This window comes from Schistocerca americana, chromosome 2 (genome assembly GCF_021461395.2).
Source record: "Schistocerca americana isolate TAMUIC-IGC-003095 chromosome 2, iqSchAmer2.1, whole genome shotgun sequence".
NCBI classification, from domain to species: domain Eukaryota; kingdom Metazoa; phylum Arthropoda; class Insecta; order Orthoptera; family Acrididae; genus Schistocerca; species Schistocerca americana.
The window spans coordinates 811,424,792-811,442,121 of record NC_060120.1 but is presented as its reverse complement, the minus strand read 5'-3'; positions in this window follow the sequence as shown (position 1 = coordinate 811,442,121).

Here is a 17,330-nt window from a genome sequence, read left to right as displayed (position 1 = left end):
TGGATTTGAATGATCCATGAAGTGACTTCTTTTCCGAAGAAAACATCGAACTATTTCACTAGAACTGAACGCTCCCGTCGGAACCGTTCTTAAGCTGGTGTTTATTAGTAAATCACAATAGAAGTATATCGCTGGGTGTAAAATAACACGTACCTTCTTGATATGAACAATATTTTATTGTTCTATTAACTGATTTCCTTCCATATACACATATATTTTACAATGTGAATCAAAACTCGCAATGGAGTCGATTTTTACATCACAAGAATGGCTCTCCTCTCCTAAACTTTTTACTCTTAAGAAGAACAAAAGCTCTATCTCCTAAGAATAATTATGTGAGTGCTGACCGCCACAGAGTAATAAACAATATCTTTGTCTCTCTCTCTCTCTCTCTCTCTCTCGCATTGTCACAGCAAGTTACGCTGCATCATGCATCATATATTCCCCTCTTGTGGACGAAAGTTTTTGGGCAAAAACAAACACGAGCGTTCACACAACACTATATCGGTGATTGTTTTTGAGGCTGTGTTAATGTGAACTAGAGTATTAATGTCTACTATATTTCTTATGATATTTTGGTATTTCTGAAGGACTATCTAAATGGAAATTATAGATTTGGGTGCATATACTGCTGACAAAGCCTGTGCAGCTTGAAAATTCCTGATGCAGCTTATATGCATAACTTACATGCTTGCTTTTATTCATTTGTCGAGGATGGCATGAGATGTGATCAGAAACCTTTTTCATCATCACTCAAAGCTTCTGTCACTCGCCTTGGGATGTCTCAAATGGATAATCTAGCCATTCGGCCAAGCCCCACAAAGGAAAACCAAGGAAAACCTCGGGGTGGATTTACCATCCTCGTATTTCTCATTTGCAAAGAAAATTAATTGAATTACAATGGAAAAAAATATTTACAATATGGATTTTTTTTAATGAATTTAAACACTGTTCACAAAAGAAACACAACACTGTTAATCATCTGTGTCTTGACGTGAACCGTCGACGCGTTGGTTTACGTCCATCTACGATTCCCTTCTATCTGTTATCTCCGGGTAACTGATTGAATGCTATTCCCATTTCACCGTCTCCTCGTGGGTATTATGGTTTTCCGCATATGGTTAACATGAAAATAAGATTCAGTGTAAGTTCCGTGGAAAAGGTGTTTGATCTATGCTGAGCTGAAATAGAATCTAATCTAAAGTTCTTTCTAATTCTCTGTCCTGAATTCGAAATATTCAGAAGTCGTAAGGTGTTCTTCATTTCTATCAACAACCCTAGAATGCACTATACACAAATCCAACTAGTGCTGCCGTGTCAACTTATGCTCGTCATCTTTCAGTTGGTAACTTCGCGAGCAACAATTGACATAACATAATTTACATACACAGGTATCTTACAACAATAGTACAATTATAAAGAAAATGTTCATCGCAAAAGATTGAAACAAAGTAATAAGCGTCCTTTTTTTTTTTTAACTGAGAACGGGTTACCCCTTCCGAACAGCATGACTTCAGCTCAGCGAGTAAAAAAGCAAATACAAAAATACACTGACATTGTTAAATTGACATAAGAAAAAATATCTTGCCATAGACCAGATTCATTTGAGTCACTAACCCATGGTCATTATGCATTGTGAAAGCTGATTGAAGTTACTATCAACTAAATAAAAAAAATGAAAAGAAATCATTCATACTATAGCTAAATTCTCTGCATGCTGAAAAGAAAACTTATCTTTACAGTGGAAAACAAATACATAATGTCTGCATATCTCTCTTACATTATGCCTGAAAGGAAAAAGCAACTACTAAATTGCAAAAAGAAAGAAACTATCCTAAGTATGATTCATAGGTTTAATGAAAATTCTCTAATCAATATTATTTGATAAGAATAGTATCTTCAATCTTCAGAATCTTCAATCATCATGAAATTGCTTTAACAAGTGATGAGGATACATTCCTTTCACCTTTCCATTCTTCACATCCTTCAAAACATAAGTTCCTGGATGGGGTATTTTGGTAATCACAAATGGTCCTTGGTACAATAATTGCCATTTTGTGTTCTTCCTCTGTATAAGTGAAGCCTTAGGATGAATTTTTACTAAAACTTGGTCTTTCACATTATATGTTTTTATTTTTCCAAGTCGATTGTCAAAATATATTTTCCTTTTTCTTGCCTTATCCATTATATTGAGTAAGGATTGTCGTACTTTATTTTGTAGGTCTATTTTGTTAATAGCTACTTTAGGAATTGGTCGAATCCAGTCATTCTGTTCCTGTTTTCCAAACATCAGTTCGTATGGGGTGTATTCTGTCGTAGTATGTGGCACACTGTTTACAATTTCCTGAAAATCGTGAAGATAATCGATCCATTTGGGTTGCTGGTTGTGGCAATATGTTCTCATGAACCTGTTTAATTCACGAAAAATTCGTTCCACGGGATTCGCCGAAGGGTGGTACACTGATGTTAGAATTTGTTTTATACCACAACTGGTTAATGTTTGCCTCCAACGAAATCCAGTGAACATTGACCCATTGTAAGAAAGAATAGCCTCTGGTTTGCCTACCTTGACTATATAAACCTTGACCAGCTCCTTGGCTACTGATGCAGCAGTAGTTGATTTTAACGGATAAAGTTTGACATACTTAGTGAATATATCAAGAAAAGCTACAATATATTTGCATTCTCCCCTTGATGATGGTAGAGGACCACAGACGTCGACCGAAATGATTGACAGCGGTTTAGTGGGTATAATAGGATGTAGGAAATCTTTCACACAAAAATTTCCTGGTTTGGCTATCTGTCAAATTTTACATTTCCTTAACTGTCTGTGTACTTTCCTGCGAATATTTGGGAAGTAGCAATATGCTTGAATCTTCCGAGCACACTTTAATACTGCAAAATGTCCCCAAGTGATGTGCGTGTGCAAAATTAAGTCAATCTCATTCTTCTCGGGAATACACACCTTCCAATTATCTGAATCAAGATGCCCTTTGAAAAATAAGACGTCGTCCTCAACTTTGTACAGTCTCTTCAGATCATCGTTTCCAGGCTTTGCTAAAGTTTCCTTTATTGAATGCCAACGAGGATCTTCATTCTGTAGTTTTTCCATGATCTTACACATGTCAAGAAAATATTTCCCATATATTCTATCATTCATTATAAGAACATTAAATTCGGACGGATTGTCCGTGATGTTGATAGTTGACAAATCTCCATCTGACATTCTAGATAGTGCATTGGCAATGAAATTATCCTGTCCGCTTATGTATTTAATTTCAAATTGAAACTTTTGGAGTGAGAGCGTCCATCTTGCTAATCTTGGCTGTAATAATTTACATGTTTGCAAAAAATTTAACGCTTTGTGGTCACAGTATACTGTTGTCTTCGCTCCGTATAAGTAATAGTAAAATTTCTTAAATGACCAGACTACGGCCAATGCTTCCCTTTCGGTAGTCGTATATGATCTTTCACAAGCAGTTAAGAGTCGGCTAGCAAAAGCTATTGGACAGAAAGTTGAATTTCTATCTATCATCTTTACTTGGAAGAGGCATGAACCTATTCCAATTTCCGAAGCATCTGCCATTAAACCGAATTCTTGGCTCATATATGGATGATATAATATTTGTGAATTGACTAAGGCATGTTTTATTGCTTCAAATGCATTCTGACATTGTTGCGTCCACACCCACTGAGTATTTTTGCGCAACAAGCTGTACAACGGTTCTGCATTAATAGAGTGGTCGTGAATGAAACGCCTGAAAAAAGAGACAACTCCGAGGAAGCCCTTTAATTGCCTTTTTGTTGCTGGAACTGCAAAGTTTTTGATTGCCTTTAGTTTCTCGGAGTCCGGTAAGATGCCTTTTCCTTTTATAAGATGACCCAAAAATTTGATTTTATGTCGAGCAAAATGGAACTTTTGCAGATTTGCGGTTAGGCCTGCTTCCTTGAAACGTTCTAACACTCTTCTCAATAAATCAACGCGCTCCTTCCATGTGGTCGCAGCTATTAGCATGTCGTCCACAAACAAAGTTAAATTGCTTCGAAGTGCAGGTCCCAATGGGTAACCTAGAGCATTTATAAAAACTCCTGAGCTCACGTTTAGCCCGAAAGGTAAAACCTTAAATTGATAGCTTCTACCTGCATGTAAAAACGCGGTGTACTTTTTTGATGGTTCGTCTAGAGCCACCTGCCAAAATGAACTTCTCAGATCAATATTTGTTAAGTATTTTATCCCCTCGAACTTTTGAATTAGCTCATCGATATTTTCCGGATGAGTTCGCACGGGCACAATAATCTTATTTATCTGCCGTGCGTCTAGCATGAGACGAACTTTTCCTCCCTTTTTCGAGACAACATGAAGCGGACTACAGTATGGATTCGTCGCAGGTTCGATCAGATCCCATTCAAGCATCTGGTGGATTTCCGCATCAACTGCCTTTCGTTGGTGCCACGGTACTGGATAAAAAATAGGGCAGAAAACTTGGTGTGGTATCACATCTAAATGGCATGTGTATCCCTTGATTACACCAGGTCTTTCTTGAAAGACTTCATGATATTCCTGTAGAAGATCATATAATTGCTTTCTTTGGTGTTGTTGCAAATATTCAGGTTCTTGCACCTTTTCATATACCATATCTTCAGGGTTTAAAACTGGTTGCAAGTAATTAATTTGGTAACGTGCAGGTTTGCTATGTATCCACTTTATTTGCAGCTTTCGTCCCTGACAATACTTTCCATGGGTACTATATTCCCTGATAAGATTCACTTGATGTTTCTGATCCATTATTGTAAAACTGGCACGGCCCAGAGAAAAATCGATATGCCAATTTCTCTCTCTAAATTCATCTATACCCAGGATACAGTCCTTAACCAATTTTTCTGTTACAAGGAACGTGCAATTTATAGCTACATTTCCTATATCTAACTGGAGTTGAGTCTGCACTTTAACCTGAGAAGACTTATGACCAGTAGGACCTACAATTCTACAATATTGAACAGGAAAAATCGGTGGATTTGCTTTCTGAAGTATTCTTTGAAATAACTTCTCTGAAATGGCATTTACTGCTGCTCCTGTATCTAAAGTAACTTGCACAGTAATGCCTTCAATTGCCGCCTGAATTTTCGCAACACGTTCAGTGATATGTTCCGCTTGACAAGGCATCATATCCTGCTGAAATTCTTCTATTAATAATCTGCCATCATTGTACCGAAAAAAATTGACGCTTGAATTCTCGCCCCTCAAAACTTCCTCGACTGCACCGTCGAGGCTTCTGACAGTCGAGTTTAGTCGGACGATTGTCCATTATTAGTAGATGTCTGCTCCGTTACGTCAGTTATTATTGGTGGTTGATTTCTCCATTCATTTGCATTGGCAATTGGTACCCACCCTGTAGTTTGTGGTTGGTTGTGATATTGTTGGGTTGGTTGCTAATATCGGCATTTTTTCTGATAATTCCCTTCTTGATAGTATCCTTTCCTCTTCTTATCATTCTTCCTCAATTTCCGTTTATATGTTTGTTCACATTGTTGGTCATGATTACACTGGTCGGCATTTTCGTTACCAAATTTCACGTTTTTCTGGAAATAATTCACCTGTGGGTTTGGTGAATTGTGTGCAAAAGGTTTGTTTCCATACTGTTTGTTGTTACTATTGTATTTGTTAGGTTGGTAACATGGTTGGTTATAGCGCACACGTGATTCTTCGAACAGAATGTCTATTGAATCCAACGTGGCTAGAAAATCTTCCACATGTTGTTCAGACACATGCAGAAGTTTTTCCTTAACTTCAAGTGGAAGTTTGCCCTTTAATATTCGAATGATATCCTGCGTCGGGATTGGTTCCTTCCAGTGTTTGCTTTTATTTATATACTTCTCGAAATACTTTCTTAAAGATCCATTTTTGAAAGAAAAAGGTTGTGGGTCAAAAACGTCCTTACGTAGTCTTTCTTTTACTCCCTTATTCCAGTATTTGTGCAAGAAAGCGCTTTAAAATTGGTCATAATCTTGACACCAATCGGATGCTTCTGACGCAAACATCGATCCATCTCCATGTATGAATCCTGCAACGTACATAATTTTTTGTTGCTCAGTCCACATTCGCGGCAATATCCCTTTAAATTGCTTGATAAATACCACGGGATTGATCGACTTCCTTTCGGGAATAAATATCAGGAATTGACGATATTTAAGCATTTTTTCTTCATTAATAGTCACAGGTGTATTCTGATGGCTACTTCGCGGTGAATGATAATCTCGATAATTTGTTTCTGGTTGATTACGTGAATATGCACCAATACATGGATATTGTTGCATGGATTCGGTTTCACTGGTTTCATGAGGAATAATGTCTGCTTTTGATAAACTGTGAGTAGTATGTGCCCCTCTAGTATTAACTAAACCCTGCTGGCATGCTTTTAATGTATTTTCTATCTTTGCTTTCCAAGCAGGAAATTCATCTCCTATATTCTCCTTAATCCCTTTAACTTCTGCTTTAAGTTGTTCTTGTGCAGCTTCGTTGTTAACTTGCACGTTAGAGACCGTTTCTTTCAAGGTTTTGTCAACATAATTTCGCACTGTCTGGGTTTGCTCTTTTGCCCAATATTCAATGTCCTTAGAGAATGCGATCTTATGTTCATTGAAAAATTTCTCTATGTGTTTCTCGCCTTCGAGACTGAGAGTTTCTATCCTCTGAGTAAGCTCAATGACAGCTTGCTCGTTATCGTGCTTAATTGTATTCACGTCTTGCGCAATAGTGTTCTGTACATGAATAACTTCTTGCACTTGATGATTTAGTGTATCTTGACGACATAAGATGTCTTTGTATTTGTTTGTTAATTCCTGACACTGTTCTTCTTGTGTAACTATGTGTTGTGCCTGACTGGCAATCAAGTGACTCTGCTTTGTTTGCAAACTCTGGAATTTTTCAGTAATCTTATTATTTATTTCTTTTAGTTTATTACATTGCTCCTGAGCCAAATTAAATTGCGCACTCTCCAATACTTGGAATCTACGATTCACTTCATTTGCAAACGTGGATTGCCTGGTTTCCAATGCCTGGAATCTGCGATTCATATCGTTTGCAAACGTGGATTGTGGGTTTCCAATGCTTTAATCCCTTGTGTTATGACGGTCAAACTTGACATCAGCTGGGATAACAAATCGGTATTCTCAGCAATTGACGATTGCACTGGGCTTAATGAGGATTGTACCGACACAATTTTCGGTACAGTCATTTCGTTTTCGCACGCGTCTGTGTCAGAGATGAAATTCATTTTGTTTGTTGGTTGCTGCATATTTCTCTGGACTTCTTTCGACATATGAATGTCGGAACTAGCAACTGTTTGTGTCGACGGCGTGAGCGCATTAATTACTGCTGGTTGCTCAGCCGTAATCGACATATCACTAACTACGGCGGTATTAAATTCTGTGGCACTAGTTGACGATGCATTCACACTATTTAATTCATTTTGTGGCATTGTGATGCGTGCTTGCTTATTGGCTTTGAACATAGATCTAGTTATCACCATGTAAATAATCAATTGACAGTTTCTCCTCTAAATAATTCCTACAAAAGTGACTATTAAATTTTACACATGCAAAAAACGTTAATGTCCTAATGCTGTTAATGTACACTTTACAATGTGACACAAACACAGTTCATAGATAACACATAAAATATTGTCTTACTATATCTACAGAAATACTGGAATTCTAGTAAAAGTAATGTAGCAACACTATTTATACTTAGAAAATTAATACATGAAAGGTCACTACAATGCATAAATGCACAAGAAAGCTAGTAATTCAAATGTTCTGGCCTTTTTGAAGTTTCTGCTCGGTTGCTGGGACGGCGTACTCGTTCTCTTCACAAGATACTCCCGCACGTTCCGTTAGCATGAAACATACAAAGGACCATAATGTAGTTACTCTATAAAACTAGACATATATACACACAATTAAACATTAATTACTAAATTACTAACATAGTTATACTGCAGGTTCACTATGAGAGTTGTATCAGGATCGTGTCCTGCCTAACGGTAGACATATATAAAGACTCATTTGGAAAAAAAGAAAATTTGTTTTGTTTACCACTACTACTAGGCTAATTACTGTTTAGCTCTACAGGAGCTTTATACTGAAATGTTTCCCCACACCACCTAGTATTGTCTTTCTATGTGTGTGAGTAACTGTATGTTGACTGTTGTGGGTAAATACATACAGCGTACACAGGGCGATGTGTGAAACTGATAGCGATTACACGCTTCCGATGTTGTAGAAATCTGCTCCAGGTGCTGCAGATACCGTGTTGAGCTGAAAGTGGTAACCAAAGTACGGAGACATATTCTTAGGGGCTCTGTTGCATAGCAATCAGATTGCTTTCAGTTCTGAGAAATGTCCAGGTACTATTGTGGATTTGAATGATCCATGAAGTGACTTCTTTTCCGAAGAAAACATCGAACTATTTCACTAGAACAGAACACTCCCGTCGGAACTGTTCTTAAGCTGGTGTTTATTAGTAAATCACAATAGAAGTATATCGCTGGGTGTATGATAACACGTACCTTCTTGAAGTGAACAGTATTTTATTGTTCTATTAACTGATTTCCTTCCATATACACATATATTTTACAATGTGAATCAAAACTCGCAATGGAGTCAATTTTTACATCACAAGAATGGCTCTCCTCTCCTAAACTTTTTACTCTTAAGAAGAACAAAAGCTCTATCTCCTAAGAATAATTATGTGAGTGCTGACCGCCACAGAGTAATAAACAATATCTTTGTCTCTCTCTCTCTCCCTCTCTCTCTCTCTCTCTTTCTCTCTCGCACTGTCACAGCAAGTTACGCTGCATGATACATCATAATACTAAGTAGTTCTTCGAAGATCTGGGACATCAGTTCGACATTAATACACTCGCCAGAATGGCGAGGGCTGGCGCAGTTCTCCAGATTTGCCTTAAACACACCATAAACTCTGGCGAAAGCATCAGAACACCACTGAATTTGAGAAAGTTAATCGAAGCGATGTTGCATAGATTCAATAAGTAGACAGAAATCAGTAGAGAAAGACTAAATCGCCACATTTCAGCGGCTAGTGTTTTGATATACCATCAGATTTTCGGAAAAATATCATCCACGCAATTCCGAACACTGGAAGAGCTGACTACTGCGAGAATTACCGCACAATCAGCTTAACAGCCCATGCATCCAAGTTACTGACAAGAATAATGTACAGATCAATGTAAAGTAAATTTAGGAAGTGTTAGATGACGATCAGTTTGGTTTTAGAAAAGTTCAAGGAAGCAGAGAGCCAATTCTGACATTGAGGTTGATAATGGAAGCAAGTCTAAAGAAAAACCAAGACACGTTCATAGGTTGGGTCAATCTGGTAAAAGCATTCGACAATGTCAAATGGTGTACTATATTCGAAATTATGAGAAAAACAGGGATAAACTATAGGGAGAAAATGGTTCAAATGGCTCTGAGCACTATGGGACTTAACATCTATGGTCATCAGTCTCCTAGAACTTAGAACTACTGAAACCTAGCTAACCTAAGGACATCACACAACACCCAGTCATTACGAGGAAGAGAAAATCCCTGAAACCGCCGGGAATCGAACTCGGGAACCCGGGTGCGGGAAGCGAGAACGCTACCGCACGACCACGAGCTACTGACAGACTATAGGTAGAGACCGGTAACATATAATATGTACAAAAGCCAAGAGGGGATAATAAAAGTGGACGACCAAGAACGAAGCTCTCGGGTTACGAAGAGTGTAAGAGAGGGATATAGTCTTTCTCCCCTACTGCTAAATATGTACATCAAAGAAGCAATGATGGAAATAGAAGAAAGGTTCAGGAGTGGAATTAAAATTCAAAGTGAAAGGACACCAATGATACGATTCGCTGATGACATTGCTATCTTCAGTGAAAGTGAAGAAGAATCACATGATATGCTGAATGGAATGAACAATCTAATGAGTACAGAATATGAATTGAGAGTAAATCGAAGAAAGGCGAAAGTCACGAGAAGTAACAGAAATGACAACAGTGACAAACTTAACATTAGGACTGATGGCCACGAAGTATATGAAGTAAAGGAATTCTGCTACCTTGTCAGCAAAATACCAACGTCGGACGGAGCAAGGACATCAAAAGCAGACTAGCACTGGCAAAAAGGACATTCCTGGCCTAGAGAAGTTTGCTAATATGAAACACAGCGCTTAATTTGAGGAAGAAATTTCTGACAATGTACGTCTGGAGTACAGCAGTGTAAGGTAGTGAAACATGGACCGTGGGAAAACCGGAACAGAAGAAAATTGAAGCATTTGAGATGTGGTTCTACAGACGAATGTTGAAAATTAGGTCCAGTGATAAGGTAAGGAATGAGCAGCTTCTGCGCAGAATCGGCGAGGAAAGGAATATGTGGAAGACACTGACAATTAGAAGGGACTGGATTATAGAACATCTGGTAAGACATCAGGAAATTACTTCTATGGTACTACAGGAAGCTGTAGAGGCAAAAAGTGTAGAGGAAGACAGTGATTGGAACACTTCCAGCAAATAATTGAGGACAAAGGTTGGGAGTGCTACTCTGAGATGAAGAGGTTGGCACAGCAGTGGAATCCGTGGCGGGCCGCATCAAACCAGTCAGAAGACTGATGAACCCCCCCCCCCCCCCCCAAGAAAACAGTAATAATAATAATAACAAAAACTAAAGGCATTTGAAAGTGAAACGTCGTTATTGAGAAAACACCTCTTCATCTGATCCCATAAATGATGACTTCGATATTATCTCACTGCTATGAGGTTTTCTCATACCTAGGAGATTGTTCCTTATCCTGCAGGTACGACTAACCATTATGAGGTATTGCGAGATATGACTCAGAGAGTTAATAATTTTGTCCAAGATGCCTTTTACGGTAATTACCATCAACTGTGATGTAAACGAGCCACTCTATGCTACGTAGAAACATCGTCGATCATTGGTGCCAGCTCGAGCCGGAATTTTAGGTGGCCAGGATAATACCTCTAATCTCACAACCATACATCCTGCGACTCGTCTAAAGCAAATTCTTGAGCACAACACTCCAGTGCCTCACACGTATTCTAACAGATATTTTATTCATTTTCTTCCCGGTGACCATCAACATTTGTGTAGCACCAAACGAGCAACGCTGACATCTACATTCTCAGAATGTCAACATCAGCTTTGTTAACGGTGAATGGGCAAGTTTCCTTAACTGTCTTTAGGGATCATGCGTGGTACGATAAATAAATAAATGAAAAATCACCAGACATCCGAGATAGGAAGTTCTCATATTCCAGTCGCTCAGGAGAAAGGCGATTCTGGACAGTGGTATTTTTTGTTGTGCCATTGAGGGTTCAGTACAGTCACCTTACGGCGTTGGAATATAGTTACAGGTTCTCAAAGCAGGATGTTTGTCGAAATTGAAACAGCGACTTCATAGTTTTTTTCCTACAGTTTTTAAAGGAAAGTGGCTGCTTTGATTGGCATAACATTGATGATTCTGAATAAAGTACTTCAAATGAACGTAAGTCCTTTTCTTAATCGTGTCCGACATGCAGCTGTTTGAAAATCACAGGGGTTAGTCGCCTCTCCTTCTTCACCAGGAGTCAGATGCGAATACAACCAAAGTGACATTGGGCTACGTAATAGTATCCTTACTGACCACTTTAGTGCGCATTTCACTTACTCCATTAGATTACTTACATTGCATTACATTACATTACTTACTCCATTACTTCGTGAGGTTGGCTTAAGAATCCACAAGTGTAGATTGGACATAAAGGAGGAACTTCAGGTAAAGGACCGTACGAAGGAGCTCACACCAGCAGCACAGCATCGGTCTACAAGAGCTGCAAAAGCACTTGGCGGACTTCTTGAACAACGTTTGTTAGGAAATGTACACAGATGTTGGTAGAGCACTTGCCCGCGAAAGGCAAAGGTCCCGAGTTCGAGTCTCGGTCGGGCACACAGTTTTAATCTGCCAGGAAGTTTCATATCAGCGCACACTCCGCTACAAAGTGAAAATCTCATTCTGAAGACATTTGTTGTCATTAGTTTCCTCGGAAACTGTTGAGACCAGAACATGTTTTCGTACGACGTTTGTTGTTCAGAATCACTATCATCCCTCAAGGTATATAACTTTTCTCCTGACACCCTCTATTAGAAGGCATTTTATTTTAACTTTTTTTTATATAGATCACAAATCTTATGAGTGATATGACGCGGCCAATGACGACTTGCTCCCCTGTGCTAAGATCTTCATCTCAGCATAGCATTTGCAAGCGTCTTCAATTATTTATCGGATGTGTTCCATTTTCTTTCTTTCTCAAAGCTTTTTTCATGTACAGCTACCTAAGTCCTTCATGTCTTAAGATATGCCCGATCATTCTTCTTCTTGTTAAGGTCTTCCACACGTTCTTCTCCACGTCGATTCGGCGCTCCATCTCGTATTTTACCAGCTGATCCAGTTTCGAAGGTCCTTCATCTTCGATTCCTATCGTTAACGATTTCTCCTCAGCTCATGATTCACTTCCATACAATGTTATGCACCAAATGAACGTTATCGGAAATACGTTCCTAATATTAAGACCGAACTTTGACATGAGGAGACTTCTTTTGACTAAGTACAAATCCTTTGTCCGTATTAACTTTTTATATCCTCTTTGCCTGGTATGTAATGTGCTTTTTTGGTCCGAGGTACCTGAATTCTTTCATTTTGTCCACAGCTTGGTCCCTAACTTTGATGTTAAGTATATCGCTAATCTCATTTCTGCTACTTCTCGTTACTTACCTCTCACTGTGCTTTGCCTTCAATCCATTTCTATGTTCAATAGACTATTTTTTTCCTTCAGTAGGTACAGTATTTTTTCGCACTTCAAGTAACACCAGTGTCATAAGCGAATTTTGTCACTCATATTTGCAACCAGAATTTTAATCTCACACCTGAGCATTCTTTTTATTTCCACCATTGCATTTTGATGTACAGATTGGACAGTAGAGGTGAAAGACCACATTCTTGTCTTACTTCTTTTCTAATCCGGTCATTTCTCCCTTGGTCTTCCCTTCTCACTATTCAATCTTGCCACTTGTATGTATTTTACGTTGACCGTTTTTCCCTTTAGCTCACGCCTATTTTTCGGTGGGGTTAGAGGGCCTTGCACCAGGTTATGTTGTCTAATGCTTTTTCCAGATTGATAAATTCTATTTCTTGCTTTTTTTTTCTTACGCCTGGACTACATTATGAAACACAATATCTTCACTGCCATTCTTGTGACTTTACCTTTTCTAAAAGCAAATAATTCTTGCCAGCAACTTGGGGGCATGAGGTGTGAATGTGTGACAATTCTTATAACTCCCTGGCTTTGACATGTTCGGATTGTGTGGATCATATTCCTTCTACAGTTCAACAGTATGTCTTCTGCCTCTCTAGCTTGAACAAACATATCGTTATTACTTGCACCAGACAGTTTAGAAAGTCCGATTGAGTTATCTGCAAGTCATGTCTTGTTCGACAGCAAATCTTCCTAATCACTAACTCTAACACTGGACTCTCTGTGACTTGTTGATCGACACTCATTTCTTCTTCTACTACATCAGCAAACCCTTCCTCAATTCAGTCTCTGCAACTATCCGCACTGTACTCAACGTAAGAAAGTCGAGTTCCATTTTCACTCATAATGTTGACTCCCTTGCTTTCAATTTCACTACAGCAATTTTACTTTTCTATGTGCTGAAATTTCCGGAACAACACCCATTTCATCATCTGTCACGTAAGCAAACGCTTCCGCAGTATACAGGTTCTACCAATCCGACCTCTCCTCCCCGCTTTAACATTCGGGTTCCTCTTCAACGACAGCATTCAGACATGCCATTCTGACAAATTCCCATACAATCGTTCTCTGTTGTAGCCCGCGTCAAGTTTTAAAATGTTGCTTAAATGTTTTGCAACATAAAACAGACCAAGAACTGTAAGAATTTTATGAAAATTGGCTCCGGTCTAATAAGCCTATTTACTTACGTTTTCATACAATTCGTAAGCTATGCGATGGTAGAACCATTTGCTGACGGTCAGATCACCTGTCGTTTGCTGCAAGGGAACAAGCGAATACGCTTTAGCTGACTATGAATTATGGATCGTTAGATTTTAAAAGATAGTGGTGCAGTTATGAGAGGCTCCATGCAAACATTATCCACACGATAATACCTCCGCCAGCAGCTAGCGTTTGTAAGAGGGAAGCGTTGCTTTGTGTGATTTTCTTCAAACTCACCATCTGCTGCCGGCGCGCACCACGGATAGTTCTGATCTGTTCACTCGATCATTATCCATGCGATGTATGTGTTTCTTCACCCACATTTACGACCTGTGGTGAACAGCGTCATACGTTTGGGGTGGCGGCCTCTGCAGCCCACAGCAAGGAGGTACTTCAGTGTGATAGAGCACTGCGCAATAACTCAAGTTAGCCAACAGCAATCGACGATATAGTTTTTAATTTATTAAGATCTGTGAGAGTCTTAGGAATTTTATGTCAAACATTTACGAAAGATGGGACTTATTATCAGGTTTCCTAGGACATATTATCAAAATGTTACCAGAGAAAACGCCTGAGAATAAATGTAAATACTACAGGTGCGATTAGATTGAAAAGTCATACTTGTAAACTAATAACCAGAATAAAACACGGAATAACAGAAAAGACTTGCGCAACCAGGTAAATTTGATTTTAGAAAGGGAATAGTTACCAGAAAGGAGTTCTGGCAAGTTTGGTAATGAAAGGTTGAAGAAAAATTGGAATACTCTCTCAGTATATGCCTTCAACTATTCAATATCAAATAAAATGTCCATTAACCGTGTAACGTTAGAGCTAAAGTATAGACTGATGAATAAGCTATAACACCTACAAAATGCAAGTGGAGAGATAACAGTGAAAGTTAAAGAAAGATAAGTTTGTCTTAAAAATGGTGTAAGGGAGGGTTACAGATTATGCCGAAGAAGTAATCAAGTATGTTAAAGGAAATTTCACAAAATGAGGACCGAGCGAGGTGGCGCAGTGGTTCGACACTGGACTCGCATTCGGGAGGACGACGGTTCAATCCCGCGTCCGGCCATCCTGATTTAGGTTTTCCGTGATTTCCCTAAATCACTCCAGGCAAATGCCGGGATGGTTCCTCTGAAAGGGCACGGCTGCCTTCCTTCCCCATCCTTCCCTAATCCGATGAGACCGATGACCACGCTGTCTGGTCTCCTTCCCCAAACAACCAACCAACCAACCACAAAATGAGTAAAAGTGATAGTGGAACACATTCAAATGTTGAGGTACTCAGACAAGATAACCCTCGCAGCTGGACGTAAGGAAGACCGAAAGAGCTGGTGAAAGCAATGGACGACATGCTTAATACAGAAAATGGACTACTGCAGATACAGAAATCAAAGACAGTGAGCCGCGCGGGGTAGCCGTGCGGTCTAGGACACCTTCCCACGGTTCGCTCGGCTTCTCCCGTCGGAGGTTCGAGTCCTCCCTCGGGCATGGGTGTGTGTTGTTCTTAGCGAAAGTTAGGTTAAGTTAGATTAATTAGTGTATAAGCCTAGGGACCGATGACCTCAGCAGTTTGGCCCTTTAGCACTTACCACAATTTTCCAAATTTCCAAAGACAGTGATGAAGGGTAGTAGAAAGGAGACAAACTCTTGCGAAGGAAAAAATTAGGAAGAACTGTAAAAGATGTTCAACAATATTCTTAATTAGGAAGAAAGAAGGATGAAACAACGAAAATATCTAAAATATTAGGCACACGTTTAGAAAGTTTTCTTTGATCAGTGAAATAAACCGATGTCATACAGATAAGAAATATGGAAATGAAGAATATGGAAAAATTAAAATCGAAGACTATTAAGTATCAAGGGGACACATGAAGTACGAAATGAAAAAGTAATAAAACAGGTGAGGAATGAACTTGAAACGGATGCCAGGCATTATGAATTACATTTCCAACATGTGGACACCTTATCTAACTTAAGTACAATGTCTCGTTATTTAATCGCTCGTAAGCATTGTATATTCCGTTATATGACGAAGTATGTAAGCTGAATCTTGGATATCGTTTGGAGAAATGTGTAGCAGGCTAAGAGTGCTGGAACACAATCTGAAACTTTAGCGGTTGAATATTATTTGTTAATTAAAATGCACATTTACTTTCATGATGTTCCGCAGGATACTGGATAGAAAAATTTGTTTCTGTTCCGGTCCCTCTTGTCGTTAGAGCGATAGGTCATCGACCTGTTCTGCAAGTGTCATGCAGTACGACCAAACAGTTACGCTAGTGATCCAAAACATTAAACACTCTGATTAACAGCGTGTTGGTTCACTTTTGGAACGCTATACAACAGCGATTTTGCATTGTTTGGATTCGACAGGTCCTCGATGGTTTTCCGCACGTACATGACACCATATGTCTACGCGAAGATCACCTAATTTTTGCAGATTACTCGCCACTGCAGTGTGAGTGGGGTGCTGGTGACATCTTGCCAGATGCTAACCACTGAGTTTAGTTCAGGCGAATTTGGATTCAAAGCGTCAACGTGAGTTCACTGTTATTGATGTCAAAACGTCGACATGAAATGTCGTGTGGCTAAGGCCCCCCGTCGGGTAGACCCTTAGCCTGGTGCAGGTCTTTCGATTTGACGCCACTTCGGCAACCTGCGCGTCGATGGAGATTAAATGATGATGATTAGGACAACACAACAGCCAGTCCCTGAGCTGAGAAAATCTCCGACCCAGCCGGGAATCGAACCCGGGACCTTAGGATTGACATTCCGTCACGCTGACCACTCAGCTACCGGGGCCGGACAACGTCAACATGTGTTCACTGTTATGATTCTAAAATTACTGTAGCACGCTTCTTCTCTTGTGAGACGGACAGTTATCCTACTTGAAGATGCCATCGATTTCGAGGAAGACATGAAACATGAAAGGAATCAGGTGATACCTTTGCTGCCTTTGACAACTATTGCAGGTCCTACGGAAAACCCAGGTGAATGTCAACCAAAGTATAATATTGCCTCACTGGCCCGTGTCAACATGGGAATACGTAGCGACCATCTGCAACAGAGCCTCATGTTGAACAATGTGCGCCGAACGGTGTGCTCCCAAATACTTGTGACTGCATCAGAACTGTACTCTGTCATCACATCTGCCAGAGATTGATGCCTATCTGTGATGAGGTGTGGACGTCCAACGCTTTCACATATCCCTGTGGTTTCACCATCGGTCAACCACTTTAGCAAGTGAACAGCCGA